This window comes from Carassius gibelio, chromosome B19 (genome assembly GCF_023724105.1).
Source record: "Carassius gibelio isolate Cgi1373 ecotype wild population from Czech Republic chromosome B19, carGib1.2-hapl.c, whole genome shotgun sequence".
NCBI lineage: Eukaryota > Metazoa > Chordata > Actinopteri > Cypriniformes > Cyprinidae > Carassius > Carassius gibelio.
In genome coordinates, this window is record NC_068414.1 from 3,427,526 (window position 1) to 3,439,545 (window position 12,020).

Consider the following 12,020-nt stretch of genomic DNA (forward strand, 5'->3'; position numbering starts at 1 on the left):
CTTCCAAGCAGTTGACCCGGATTCGATTCCCGGCCAAAGCATATCCTTTGGCTCGGGCTGACGTCGAAGCAGAACTCCCTCTGTGACCTGTGCCTCCACCCAAAACTTTTGGATGGAATAATTTCGGATGGACCCATCGTTAGCTGAAGTCGCATAACACTTGCAACACTACCCGTAGCAGGGGTCATTGTTTGGACTCTTTTTTTTTTTTTTTTTTTAATTGCGCTTTAAAAAAAAAGTATTGTGTCAATGCAACTGAACAACATTTATTAGGAACACAGTGCGTCAAAAAGCAAAATGACAGTTAAAGGCATTTCGTTATTGAACTCTTTGATGACATCATTCAGCTAAGTTCAGTTTAAATAGTATCTGTGCAATAATTTGCAATCAAGTCAACGATATCGCTGTACATCAAGTGTCCCCAGCTCCGCCTGCCAGAAGCGACAGAGGGAAGAAACCAAAACTCGATCGGTGAAAGGATGGAGAAAAAACCCGGTGAGAAACCAGGCTCAGTCGGGGAGACAGTTCTCCCCTTGTCAGACGAAACCAGTAGATCAGGTCCAGGCTGCAGGAATGTCAGACTGTGCAGAAGAATCATCTGTTTCCTGTGGTCTTGTCCAGGTGGTCTTTACAAGGGATTTGTATCTGCGGCTCATCTAGTTGTCACGGTCTCCGCTGTGTTTCTGGGCCATAGAGGTCCTTTCTAGGTGTTGATCCACCATCTTCTCTGGATACGGACTGGATCCGGGTGACTGAAGCGGATACAGACTGGATCTGGTGGCTACGGTGACCTCGGAATAAGGGATTTCTTTAAAAGACTTTTTTTTTTCATATAAGATTTTATCCAACTTTTCAGATAGAGGCATGAGAAAGAGATTGCCTTGATTGGGCTTTTGGTTATTATAGGCACTCTCTGCGTTTGACCACTTCGTGTTTATTTAGCCGGATGGGAAGGCAGCGCTTTCTTGTACGTGACGGGATGCAAATTCTTGAAGGCTCTCTTTAGTGACGGGTCCAAACAAAGATCTCATCTGCTCCTCTAGCCCTATCGGCGACTCGTGCACTTCGAGCCTTCTTAGTGACGGCGCAAGTTGCTGACTGCTGACTGCGTTGGTGGTATAGTGGTGAGCATAGCTGCCTTCCAAGCAGTTGACACGGATTCGATTCCCGGCCAACGCATATCCTTTGGCTCGGGCTGACGTCGAAGCAGAACTCCCTCTGTGACCTGTGCCTCCACCCAAAACTTTTGGATGGAATAATTTCGGATGGACCCATCATTAGCTGAAGTCGCATAACACTTGCAACACTACCGGTAGCAGGGGTCATTGTTTGGACTCTTTTTTTTTTTTTTTTTTTTTTTAATTGCGCTTTAAACAAAAAGTATTGTGTCAATGCAACTGAACAACATTTATTAGGAACACAGTGCGTCAAAAAGCAAAATGACAGTTAAAGGCATTTCGTTATTGAACTCTTTGATGACATCATTCAGCTAAGTTCAGTTTAAATAGTATCTGTGCAATAATTTGCAATCAAGTCAACGATATCGCTGTACATGAAGTGTCCCCAGCTCCGCCTGCCAGAAGCGACAGAGGCAAGAAACCAAAACTCGATCGGTGAAAGGATGGAGAAAAAACCCGGTGAGAAACCAGGCTCAATCGGGGAGACAGTTCTCCCCTTGTCAGACGAAACAGGTAGATCAGCTCCAGGCTGCAGGAATGTCAGACTGTGCAGAAGAATCATCTGTTTCCTGTGGTCTTGTCCAGGTGGTCTTTACAGGGGATTTGTATCTGCGGCTCATCTAGTTGTCACGGTCTCCGCTGTGTTTCTGGGCCATAGAGGTCCTTTCTAGGTGTTGATCCACCATCTTCTCTGGATACGGACTGGATCCGGGTGACTGAAGCGGATACAGACTGGATCTGGTGGCTACGGTGACCTCGGAATAAGGGATTTCTTTAAAAGACTTTTTTTTTCATATAAGATTTTATCCAACTTTTCAGATAGAGGCATGAGAAAGAGATTGCCTTGATTGGGCTTTTGGTTATTGGTGGACCGAGAGGACTTTTTTGAGTTTTACTCCTCCCTTTTGGAGTAGGGGGGGGGGGTGCTGACGAAACACATGTGGGCAGGCATTGTCACCCTTGATGACCCTTGGCGAGCGTAGTAGTTTAACAGAGGCAGCGCACAGGCCCGAGGGTTTGGAGACACAGCTCGAGTTTCTCTTCATTGTCGCATAAATCTTTCGCCTTTTACTAAAGATTTCCGTGGAGGGGAACTTTTGCGAGTGACCTGTATTTTTGGGTGCTCTGCTCACAGCAGAGCTACATCGAAATGTCAAGAGCAGAATCAGTTTGACCGTCCGGCAGCATGCTGCGAGAGGGCTTGCCACTGGTCATCGTCTGAATAGGCACTCTCTGCGTTTGACCACTTCGTGTTTATTTAGCCGGATGGGAAGGCAGCGCTTTCTTGTACGTGACGGGATGCAAATTCTTGAAGGCTCTCTTTAGTGACGGGTCCAAACAAAGATCTCATCTGCTCCTCTAGCCCTATCGGCGACTCGTGCACTTCGAGCCTTCTTAGTGACGGCGCAAGTTGCTGACTGCTGACTGCGTTGGTGGTATGGTGGTGAGCATAGCTGCCTTCCAAGCAGTTGACCCGGATTCGATTCCCGGCCAACGCATGTCCTTTGGCTCGGGCTGACGTCGAAGCAGAACTCCATCTGTGACCTGTGCCTCCACCCAAAACTTTTGGATGGAATAATTTCGGATGGACCCATCATTAGCTGAAGTCGCATAACACTTGCAACACTACCCGTAGCAGGGGTCATTGTTTGGACTCTTTTTTTTTTTTTTTTTTTTTTTTTTTTTTTTAATTGCGCTTTAAAAAAAAAGTATTGTGTCAATGCAACTGAACAACATTTATTAGGAACACAGTGCGTCAATAAAGCTACTGACTTCCGCCTGCGTTGGTGGTATAGTGGTGACCATAGCTGCCTTCCAAGCAGTTGACCCGGGTTCGATTCTTTTATTGATTTTTTTTAAATTGCGCTTCAAACAGAAAGTATTGCGTCAATGCAACTGAACAACATTAATTAGGAACACAGTGCGTCAAAAAGCAAAATGACAGTTAAAGGCATTTCGTTATTGAACTCTTTGATGACATCATTCAGCTAAGTTCAGTTTAAATAGTATCTGTGCAATAATTTGCAATTAAGTCAACGATATCGCTGTACATGAAGTGTCCCCAGCTCCGCCTGCCAGAAGCGACAGAGGGAAGAAACCAAAACTCGATCAGTGAAAGGATGGAGAAAAAACCCGGTGAGAAACCAGGCTCAGTCGGGGAGACAGTTCTCCCCTTGTCAGACGAAACCAGTAGATCAGGTCCAGGCTGCAGGAATGTCAGACTGTGCAGAAGAATCATCTGTTTCCTGTGGTCTTGTCCAGGTGGTCTTTACAAGGGATTTGTATCTGCGGCTCATCTAGTTGTCACGGTCTCCGCTGTGTTTCTGGGCCATAGAGGTCCTTTCTAGGTGTTGATCCACCATCTTCTCTGGATACGGACTGGATCCGGGTGACTGAAGCGGATACAGACTGGATCTGGTGGCTACGGTGACCTCGGAATAAGGGATTTCTTTAAAAGACTTTTTTTTTCATATAAGATTTTATCCAACTTTTCAGATAGAGGCATGAGAAAGAGATTGCCTTGATTGGGCTTTTGGTTATTATAGGCACTCTCTGCGTTTGACCACTTCGTGTTTATTTAGCCGGATGGGAAGGCAGCGCTTTCTTGTACGTGACGGGATGCAAATTCTTGAAGGCTCTCTTTAGTGACGGGTCCAAACAAAGATCTCATCTGCTCCTCTAGCCCTATCGGCGACTCGTGCACTTCGAGCCTTCTTAGTGACGGCGCAAGTTGCTGACTGCTGACTGCGTTGGTGGTATAGTGGTGAGCATAGCTGCCTTCCAAGCAGTTGACCCGGATTCGATTCCCGGCCAAAGCATATCTTTTGGCTCGGGCTGACGTCGAAGCAGAACTCCCTCTGTGACCTGTGCCTCCACCCAAAACTTTTGGATGGAATAATTTCGGATGGACCCATCATTAGCTGAAGTCGCATAACACTTGCAACACTACCGGTAGCAGGGGTCATTGTTTGGACTCTTTTTTTTTTTTTTTTTTTTTTTTAAATTGCGCTTTAAAAAAAAAGTATTGTGTCAATGCAACTGAACAACATTTATTAGGAACACAGTGCGTCAATAAAGCTACTGACTTCCGCCTGCGTTGGTGGTATAGTGGTGAGCATAGCTGCCTTCCAAGCAGTTGACCCGGGTTCGATTCTTTTATTGATTTTTTTTAAATTGCGCTTCAAACAGAAAGTATTGCGTCAATGCAACTGAACAACATTAATTAGGAACACAGTGCGTCAAAAAGCAAAATGACAGTTAAAGGCATTTCGTTATTGAACTCTTTGATGACATCATTCAGCTAAGTTCAGTTTAAATAGTATCTGTGCAATAATTTGCAATCAAGTCAACGATATCGCTGTACATGAAGTGTCCCCAGCTCCGCCTGCCAGAAGCGACAGAGGGAAGAAACCAAAACTCGATCGGTGAAAGGATGGAGAAAAAACCCGGTGAGAAACCAGGCTCAGTCGGGGAGACAGTTCTCCCCTTGTCAGACGAAACCAGTAGATCAGGTCCAGGCTGCAGGAATGTCAGACTGTGCAGAAGAATCATCTGTTTCCTGTGGTCTTGTCCAGGTGGTCTTTACAAGGGATTTGTATCTGCGGCTCATCTAGTTGTCACGGTCTCCGCTGTGTTTCTGGGCCATAGAGGTCCTTTCTAGGTGTTGATCCACCATCTTCTCTGGATACGGACTGGATCCGGGTGACTGAAGCGGATACAGACTGGATCTGGTGGCTACGGTGACCTCGGAATAAGGGATTTCTTTAAAAGACTTTTTTTTTCATATAAGATTTTATCCAACTTTTCAGATAGAGGCATGAGAAAGAGATTGCCTTGATTGGGCTTTTGGTTATTATAGGCACTCTCTGCGTTTGACCACTTCGTGTTTATTTAGCCGGATGGGAAGGCAGCGCTTTCTTGTACGTGACGGGATGCAAATTCTTGAAGGCTCTCTTTAGTGACGGGTCCAAACAAAGATCTCATCTGCTCCTCTAGCCCTATCGGCGACTCGTGCACTTCGAGCCTTCTTAGTGACGGCGCAAGTTGCTGACTGCTGACTGCGTTGGTGGTATAGTGGTGAGCATAGCTGCCTTCCAAGCAGTTGACCCGGATTCGATTCCCGGCCAAAGCATATCCTTTGGCTCGGGCTGACGTCGAAGCAGAACTCCCTCTGTGACCTGTGCCTCCACCCAAAACTTTTGGATGGAATAATTTCGGATGGACCCATCGTTAGCTGAAGTCGCATAACACTTGCAACACTACCCGTAGCAGGGGTCATTGTTTGGACTCTTTTTTTTTTTTTTTTTTTAATTGCGCTTTAAACAAAAAGTATTGTGTCAATGCAACTGAACAACATTTATTAGGAACACAGTGCGTCAAAAAGCAAAATGACAGTTAAAGGCATTTCGTTATTGAACTCTTTGATGACATCATTCAGCTAAGTTCAGTTTAAATAGTATCTGTGCAATAATTTGCAATCAAGTCAACGATATCGCTGTACATGAAGTGTCCCCAGCTCCGCCTGCCAGAAGCGACAGAGGGAAGAAACCAAAACTCGATCGGTGAAAGGATGGAGAAAAAACCCGGTGAGAAACCAGGCTCAGTCGGGGAGACAGTTCTCCCCTTGTCAGACGAAACCAGTAGATCAGGTCCAGGCTGCAGGAATGTCAGACTGTGCAGAAGAATCATCTGTTTCCTGTGGTCTTGTCCAGGTGGTCTTTACAAGGGATTTGTATCTGCGGCTCATCTAGTTGTCACGGTCTCCGCTGTGTTTCTGGGCCATAGAGGTCCTTTCTAGGTGTTGGTCCACCATCTTCTCTGGATACGGACTGGATCCGGGTGACTGAAGCGGATACAGACTGGATCTGGTGGCTACGGTGACCTCGGAATAAGGGATTTCTTTAAAAGACTTTTTTTTTCATATAAGATTTTATCCAACTTTTCAGATAGAGGCATGAGAAAGAGATTGCCTTGATTGGGCTTTTGGTTATTATAGGCACTCTCTGCGTTTGACCACTTCGTGTTTATTTAGCCGGATGGGAAGGCAGCGCTTTCTTGTACGTGACGGGATGCAAATTCTTGAAGGCTCTCTTTAGTGACGGGTCCAAACAAAGATCTCATCTGCTCCTCTAGCCCTATCGGCGACTCGTGCACTTCGAGCCTTCTTAGTGACGGCGCAAGTTGCTGACTGCTGACTGCGTTGGTGGTATAGTGGTGAGCATAGCTGCCTTCCAAGCAGTTGACCCGGATTCGATTCCCGGCCAAAGCATATCCTTTGGCTCGGGCTGACGTCGAAGCAGAACTCCCTCTGTGACCTGTGCCTCCACCCAAAACTTTTGGATGGAATAATTTCGGATGGACCCATCGTTAGCTGAAGTCGCATAACACTTGCAACACTACCCGTAGCAGGGGTCATTGTTTGGACTCTTTTTTTTTTTTTTTTTTTTAATTGCGCTTTAAACAAAAAGTATTGTGTCAATGCAACTGAACAACATTTATTAGGAACACAGTGCGTCAAAAAGCAAAATGACAGTTAAAGGCATTTCGTTATTGAACTCTTTGATGACATCATTCAGCTAAGTTCAGTTTAAATAGTATCTGTGCAATAATTTGCAATCAAGTCAACGATATCGCTGTACATGAAGTGTCCCCAGCTCCGCCTGCCAGAAGCGACAGAGGGAAGAAACCAAAACTCGATCGGTGAAAGGATGGAGAAAAAACCCGGTGAGAAACCAGGCTCAGTCGGGGAGACAGTTCTCCCCTTGTCAGACGAAACCAGTAGATCAGGTCCAGGCTGCAGGAATGTCAGACTGTGCAGAAGAATCATCTGTTTCCTGTGGTCTTGTCCAGGTGGTCTTTACAAGGGATTTGTATCTGCGGCTCATCTAGTTGTCACGGTCTCCGCTGTGTTTCTGGGCCATAGAGGTCCTTTCTAGGTGTTGATCCACCATCTTCTCTGGATACGGACTGGATCCGGGTGACTGAAGCGGATACAGACTGGATCTGGTGGCTACGGTGACCTCGGAATAAGGGATTTCTTTAAAAGACTTTTTTTTTCATATAAGATTTTATCCAACTTTTCAGATAGAGGCATGAGAAAGAGATTGCCTTGATTGGGCTTTTGGTTATTATAGGCACTCTCTGCGTTTGACCACTTCGTGTTTATTTAGCCGGATGGGAAGGCAGCGCTTTCTTGTACGTGACGGGATGCAAATTCTTGAAGGCTCTCTTTAGTGACGGGTCCAAACAAAGATCTCATCTGCTCCTCTAGCCCTATCGGCGACTCGTGCACTTCGAGCCTTCTTAGTGACGGCGCAAGTTGCTGACTGCTGACTGCGTTGGTGGTATAGTGGTTAGCATAGCTGCCTTCCAAGCAGTTGACCCGGATTCGATTCCCGGCCAAAGCATATCCTTTGGCTCGGGCTGACGTCGAAGCAGAACTCCCTCTGTGACCTGTGCCTCCACCCAAAACTTTTGGATGGAATAATTTCGGATGGACCCATCAATAGCTGAAGTCGCATAACACTTGCAACACTACCGGTAGCAGGGGTCATTGTTTGGACTCTTTTTTTTTTTTTTTTTTTTTTTAAATTGCGCTTTAAAAAAAAAGTATTGTGTCAATGCAACTGAACAACATTTATTAGGAACACAGTGCGTCAATAAAGCTACTGACTTCCGCCTGCGTTGGTGGTATAGTGGTGAGCATAGCTGCCTTCCAAGCAGTTGACCCGGGTTCGATTCTTTTATTGATTTTTTTTAAATTGCGCTTCAAACAGAAAGTATTGCGTCAATGCAACTGAACAACATTAATTAGGAACACAGTGCGTCAAAAAGCAAAATGACAGTTAAAGGCATTTCGTTATTGAACTCTTTGATGACATCATTCAGCTAAGTTCAGTTTAAATAGTATCTGTGCAATAATTTGCAATCAAGTCAACGATATCGCTGTACATGAAGTGTCCCCAGCTCCGCCTGCCAGAAGCGACAGAGGGAAGAAACCAAAACTCGATCGGTGAAAGGATGGAGAAAAAACCCGGTGAGAAACCAGGCTCAGTCGGGGAGACAGTTCTCCCCTTGTCAGACGAAACCAGTAGATCAGCTCCAGGCTGCAGGAATGTCAGACTGTGCAGAAGAATCATCTGTTTCCTGTGGTCTTGTCCAGGTGGTCTTTACAAGGGATTTGTATCTGCGGCTCATCTAGTTGTCACGGTCTCCGCTGTGTTTCTGGGCCATAGAGGTCCTTTCTAGGTGTTGATCCACCATCTTCTCTGGATACGGACTGGATCCGGGTGACTGAAGCGGATACAGACTGGATCTGGTGGCTACGGTGACCTCGGAATAAGGGATTTCTTTAAAAGACTTTTTTTTTCATATAAGATTTTATCCAACTTTTCAGATAGAGGCATGAGAAAGAGATTGCCTTGATTGGGCTTTTGGTTATTATAGGCACTCTCTGCGTTTGACCACTTCGTGTTTATTTAGCCGGATGGGAAGGCAGCGCTTTCTTGTACGTGACGGGATGCAAATTCTTGAAGGCTCTCTTTAGTGACGGGTCCAAACAAAGATCTCATCTGCTCCTCTAGCCCTATCGGCGACTCGTGCACTTCGAGCCTTCTTAGTGACGGCGCAAGTTGCTGACTGCTGACTGCGTTGGTGGTATAGTGGTGAGCATAGCTGCCTTCCAAGCAGTTGACCCGGATTCGATTCCCGGCCAAAGCATATCCTTTGGCTCGGGCTGACGTCGAAGCAGAACTCCCTCTGTGACCTGTGCCTCCACCCAAAACTTTTGGATGGAATAATTTCGGATGGACCCATCGTTAGCTGAAGTCGCATAACACTTGCAACACTACCCGTAGCAGGGGTCATTGTTTGGACTCTTTTTTTTTTTTTTTTTTTAATTGCGCTTTAAAAAAAAAGTATTGTGTCAATGCAACTGAACAACATTTATTAGGAACACAGTGCGTCAAAAAGCAAAATGACAGTTAAAGGCATTTCGTTATTGAACTCTTTGATGACATCATTCAGCTAAGTTCAGTTTAAATAGTATCTGTGCAATAATTTGCAATCAAGTCAACGATATCGCTGTACATGAAGTGTCCCCAGCTCCGCCTGCCAGAAGCGACAGAGGGAAGAAACCAAAACTCGATCGGTGAAAGGATGGAGAAAAAACCCGGTGAGAAACCAGGCTCAGTCGGGGAGACAGTTCTCCCCTTGTCAGACGAAACCAGTAGATCAGGTCCAGGCTGCAGGAATGTCAGACTGTGCAGAAGAATCATCTGTTTCCTGTGGTCTTGTCCAGGTGGTCTTTACAAGGGATTTGTATCTGCGGCTCATCTAGTTGTCACGGTCTCCGCTGTGTTTCTGGGCCATAGAGGTCCTTTCTAGGTGTTGATCCACCATCTTCTCTGGATACGGACTGGATCCGGGTGACTGAAGCGGATACAGACTGGATCTGGTGGCTACGGTGACCTCGGAATAAGGGATTTCTTTAAAAGACTTTTTTTTTTCATATAAGATTTTATCCAACTTTTCAGATAGAGGCATGAGAAAGAGATTGCCTTGATTGGGCTTTTGGTTATTATAGGCACTCTCTGCGTTTGACCACTTCGTGTTTATTTAGCCGGATGGGAAGGCAGCGCTTTCTTGTACGTGACGGGATGCAAATTCTTGAAGGCTCTCTTTAGTGACGGGTCCAAACAAAGATCTCATCTGCTCCTCTAGCCCTATCGGCGACTCGTGCACTTCGAGCCTTCTTAGTGACGGCGCAAGTTGCTGACTGCTGACTGCGTTGGTGGTATAGTGGTGAGCATAGCTGCCTTCCAAGCAGTTGACACGGATTCGATTCCCGGCCAACGCATATCCTTTGGCTCGGGCTGACGTCGAAGCAGAACTCCCTCTGTGACCTGTGCCTCCACCCAAAACTTTTGGATGGAATAATTTCGGATGGACCCATCATTAGCTGAAGTCGCATAACACTTGCAACACTACCGGTAGCAGGGGTCATTGTTTGGACTCTTTTTTTTTTTTTTTTTTTTTTTAATTGCGCTTTAAACAAAAAGTATTGTGTCAATGCAACTGAACAACATTTATTAGGAACACAGTGCGTCAAAAAGCAAAATGACAGTTAAAGGCATTTCGTTATTGAACTCTTTGATGACATCATTCAGCTAAGTTCAGTTTAAATAGTATCTGTGCAATAATTTGCAATCAAGTCAACGATATCGCTGTACATGAAGTGTCCCCAGCTCCGCCTGCCAGAAGCGACAGAGGCAAGAAACCAAAACTCGATCGGTGAAAGGATGGAGAAAAAACCCGGTGAGAAACCAGGCTCAATCGGGGAGACAGTTCTCCCCTTGTCAGACGAAACAGGTAGATCAGCTCCAGGCTGCAGGAATGTCAGACTGTGCAGAAGAATCATCTGTTTCCTGTGGTCTTGTCCAGGTGGTCTTTACAGGGGATTTGTATCTGCGGCTCATCTAGTTGTCACGGTCTCCGCTGTGTTTCTGGGCCATAGAGGTCCTTTCTAGGTGTTGATCCACCATCTTCTCTGGATACGGACTGGATCCGGGTGACTGAAGCGGATACAGACTGGATCTGGTGGCTACGGTGACCTCGGAATAAGGGATTTCTTTAAAAGACTTTTTTTTTCATATAAGATTTTATCCAACTTTTCAGATAGAGGCATGAGAAAGAGATTGCCTTGATTGGGCTTTTGGTTATTGGTGGACCGAGAGGACTTTTTTGAGTTTTACTCCTCCCTTTTGGAGTAGGGGGGGGGGGGTGCTGACGAAACACATGTGGGCAGGCATTGTCACCCTTGATGACCCTTGGCGAGCGTAGTAGTTTAACAGAGGCAGCGCACAGGCCCGAGGGTTTGGAGACACAGCTCGAGTTTCTCTTCATTGTCGCATAAATCTTTCGCCTTTTACTAAAGATTTCCGTGGAGGGGAACTTTTGCGAGTGACCTGTATTTTTGGGTGCTCTGCTCACAGCAGAGCTACATCGAAATGTCAAGAGCAGAATCAGTTTGACCGTCCGGCAGCATGCTGCGAGAGGGCTTGCCACTGGTCATCGTCTGAATAGGCACTCTCTGCGTTTGACCACTTCGTGTTTATTTAGCCGGATGGGAAGGCAGCGCTTTCTTGTACGTGACGGGATGCAAATTCTTGAAGGCTCTCTTTAGTGACGGGTCCAAACAAAGATCTCATCTGCTCCTCTAGCCCTATCGGCGACTCGTGCACTTCGAGCCTTCTTAGTGACGGCGCAAGTTGCTGACTGCTGACTGCGTTGGTGGTATGGTGGTGAGCATAGCTGCCTTCCAAGCAGTTGACCCGGATTCGATTCCCGGCCAACGCATGTCCTTTGGCTCGGGCTGACGTCGAAGCAGAACTCCATCTGTGACCTGTGCCTCCACCCAAAACTTTTGGATGGAATAATTTCGGATGGACCCATCATTAGCTGAAGTCGCATAACACTTGCAACACTACCCGTAGCAGGGGTCATTGTTTGGACTCTTTTTTTTTTTTTTTTTTTTTTTTTTTTTTTTTAATTGCGCTTTAAAAAAAAAGTATTGTGTCAATGCAACTGAACAACATTTATTAGGAACACAGTGCGTCAATAAAGCTACTGACTTCCGCCTGCGTTGGTGGTATAGTGGTGACCATAGCTGCCTTCCAAGCAGTTGACCCGGGTTCGATTCTTTTATTGATTTTTTTTAAATTGCGCTTCAAACAGAAAGTATTGCGTCAATGCAACTGAACAACATTAATTAGGAACACAGTGCGTCAAAAAGCAAAATGACAGTTAAAGGCATTTCGTTATTGAACTCTTTGATGACATCAT

At 45.8% G+C, this 12,020-nt stretch overlaps 2 non-coding genes across 2 annotated transcripts; both read left to right on the forward strand.

Annotated features, from left to right (window-relative positions):
* The first annotated feature begins 2,205 nt into the window (after nucleotides 1–2,205).
* LOC127980627 (U5 spliceosomal RNA) lies at nucleotides 2,206–2,320 on the forward strand. The gene has a single exon (XR_008159641.1). It is a non-coding gene; the product is annotated as a U5 spliceosomal RNA (small nuclear RNA).
* Nucleotides 2,321–11,062: 8,742 nt separating this feature from the next.
* LOC127980628 (U5 spliceosomal RNA) lies at nucleotides 11,063–11,177 on the forward strand. Its single transcript, XR_008159642.1, has one exon. It is a non-coding gene; the product is annotated as a U5 spliceosomal RNA (small nuclear RNA).
* The last annotated feature ends 843 nt before the right edge of the window (nucleotides 11,178–12,020 follow it).